This window comes from Aplysia californica, unplaced genomic scaffold (assembly GCF_000002075.1).
Source record: "Aplysia californica isolate F4 #8 unplaced genomic scaffold, AplCal3.0 scaffold00721, whole genome shotgun sequence".
NCBI classification, from domain to species: Eukaryota; Metazoa; Mollusca; class Gastropoda; order Aplysiida; family Aplysiidae; genus Aplysia; species Aplysia californica.
The window spans coordinates 127445-130914 of record NW_004797991.1 but is presented as its reverse complement, the minus strand read 5'-3'; positions in this window follow the sequence as shown (position 1 = coordinate 130914).

Genomic DNA, 3470 nt, shown 5'->3' with positions numbered 1-3470 from the left:
CACACTTACGCACATACTCACACACACACACACACACACACACACACACACACACACACACACACACACATTTCACAAACAGTCAACGCTGTCACTTACCAGCTCGCACCCCTCCTATCCCATCCAAACATCTCCATGGACACAAGGAGACAGCTAATCTCCTCAATATTCATACCAACGTTATGCTACCAGTGCCAGACCTGGATATTAAGTAAAACCAGAATCCTAGCAATGCAAGAGTATACGAGACAGTATGGCTTGGGCCAGACCACGAATCTGACCAATCCTGTGACAGCAAACATGGCTGATCTTAAGAACACCCTGTAAGTGGTGTGCCGCAATAAACTGCACTAATTCAAAATTAACTATATTATTTTTCGTTTTCCTAAAGACACTGAAAGGCAGGTCAATAGGTGGATAAGTAGATCAAGCTTAAGTAGCGTATTTTTCAGTGAAAGTTTGATTCAAAACACGCACCTTTGTATACATCATTAATGAAAGCGTGTGATGTAACTTGGGCATTCCTGATTGCGGTCCCGTGTGCACTCAGTGTCCCTATAGTGTGTTTCTTATTTAGATCTAAACTGATTTAAAATAATATCTAATCTAGATCTAGATATAAAATCTAGATATTTAGATCTAGATTATATCTAGAGATAGATTATCTAGGCTATCTAGAATCTAGATCTAGATCTAGATCTAGAGATCTCTAAATCTAGATATATGATCTAGAGATTCAGTTCCACAATGGCCGCCATGTAAAAAGAAACGGATCCGCAATTGTACAGGAGTGCCGTAAGTTGTGTTTTAAGTAGATCTAGATATGAAACTAAACATGCCAATACTACAGTCAAACAAGGAAATGCAAGATAAATTCACTGTAAACAACTGTACAGAACAAATTCGGCTCCTTAGTAGAAATACAAGACATAGAAAAACAATGGGAACAGCTTACAACATCTATAAATGAGGCTGCAAAAGACGTCATACCAGAAAGGACAACAAAAGCAAAGAAGAAATGGATGAATGAAGAAATTCTTAATCTTATGGAGGAACGAAGAACAAACAAAAACAATCTGGAAAAATATGTGAATCTTCATAAAGAAATCAGACTCAAATGCAATCTAGCAAAGGAGACCTGGTTAAAAGAAGAATGTGAGGGAATGGAAAATCATTCCAATGCGAACTCAAAAGATCTGCACAGAAAAATTAAAGAGGTGTGCCATACATGAACACGTGGATCAACAGGATGCCTCAAATCAAAGGATGGGAATATCATCATGGACAAAGACAAGATACTAGAACGTTGGACAGAATATATCGGTGACCTGTACTATAACAAAAGAGATGAACAAAGAAGAGTGGAAAATAACAACGAGGGGCCACCAATCATGAAAGAAGAAGTTATCAAGGCACTACGAAAGATGAAGAATGGGAAAGCTGCAGAACCGGACAACATTACCACAGAGATGATCAAAGCTTTAGAAGACTTTGGAATCACCACGCTGACAAAACTTCTTAACAACATGTATGCCACTGGACATATTCCATCAGACTTGTCAAAATCTATCTTCATAGCTTTACCAAAGAAACCTAATGCAAACGAATGTGAAACGCATCGTACCATCAGCCTTATGAGACTAACATAACAAAAATACTACTCAGAATAATTATGATGAGAATACGAAATAAAATTCTCCCAGAAATAGCCCAAGAACAGTGTGAATTTATTGAAGCAAAGGGCATTGTAAATACCATAATATGTCATCAGAACAACAATAGAATGTGCCCTAGAAGTTCAGAAAAATCTTCATTTATGTTTTATAGACTACACCAAGGCATTCGACAAAGTTAGGCACGACAAGATCATCGACATGCTGGAAGTCCTCAATATCGACGGGAAGGACTTAAGGATTATCAAGAACGTGTACTGGGATCAAACTGCTGCAATGAGAATAGAAAACGACATCAGCGAGTACATACAGATTAAAAGAGGAGTCAGACAAGGATATGTACGTTCTCCAGACTTGTTCTCTCTGTATAGCGAAAATATCACGAGACACATAAAAGAAATGCCTGGTATCTCGATAGGGGGACAAAATATAAACAATCTAAGATATGCAGATGACACAGTCCTTATATCAGAAGAGGAAAAACACCTGCAGAATCTTTTAAATGTCATGGTACAAGAGAGTGACAACATAGGCTTAAGCCTAAACATCAAGAAAATCGAAACAATGGGGATAAGCAGAAAAACTCCAACCCCAACATGCAATATCAAAACCAATAATATCACCCTCAAGCAAGCACAACATTTTAAATATTTGGGGACCATTATATCATCAGATGGTAGATGACACACCGAAATTAAAATCCGCATTTGCCAAGCAAAAGCAACCTTCCACAAGATGAAACAGATACTAACAAACATCAATCTGTCTCTGGAAACGAGAAAAAAGAGTACTGAAAAGTTACATTGAGCCAATCCTATTATATGGGTGCGAAGCGTGGACAATCAATAAACAGCTGGAAAGAACAATTGGGGCGACAGAGTTGTGGTTCATAAGACGCATGCTACGTATCCCATGGAGAGCTAGAAAAACAAATGAAGAAGTCTTGGTTGAAGAAAATTATAGAAGACAGCTTATGACGAATATAAGAAAGCGACAGGCAAATTTCTTCGGACACACAATGCAGAAAGAAGAATTGGAGAATATTGTAACAACAGGCAAATTTGATGGAAAGAGAGGCAGAGGCAGACAGAAGGAAAAGATACTGGACAAGATGACAACATGGCCAGGAGCACTAAGAACAAGAGACACCATTGCTGCAACGCAAGACAGAGTGAAGTGAAGGTCCATGATCGCCCACGCCAGTCGGCAAGGCACCGGATGATGATGATGATGAGATCTAGATCTAGGTTTAGATCTAGATTGTAGATATAGATAGATCTATTGCAAATGTAGGTTTTAGATCTAGGCTTCCTCGCATCTGGAGATAGTTTCTTTGGTTTAGATCTAGATTCTAGATATTGAAGTCTAGATTTTTTTAAACATAGCCTAGCATGCATTGTTTTCTGAATCTTGAGTGGGAGATTAGCACTGAATTAGATCTTGATCTAGATCTAGATTTTTTGGCAGAGATATGGTGAGTTGTATACAAATCTCTCTTGCTCTTTCTTTCTGTTTCCATTTCTCTCTCTCATTCTCTTTTCCTCGTCTCCTTCATTGTCAATGAATGATTTATGAAACTAGATCTACTTGTATTTGATATGCCAAAATTGTCTAGAGTGTCAATGTTGCTTTTGCTGCTCATAATCGCTTTTGGTGATGTCGCCCTCTACCTTTCTCCATATTAATGATGTTGCTGTTACTGCTGCTCTTGCTCGTGATGTTATTGTCATCATCGTTGTTATTATTGCTCTCTCTCTCTCTCTCTCTCTCTCTCTCTCTCTCTCTCTCTCTCTCTCT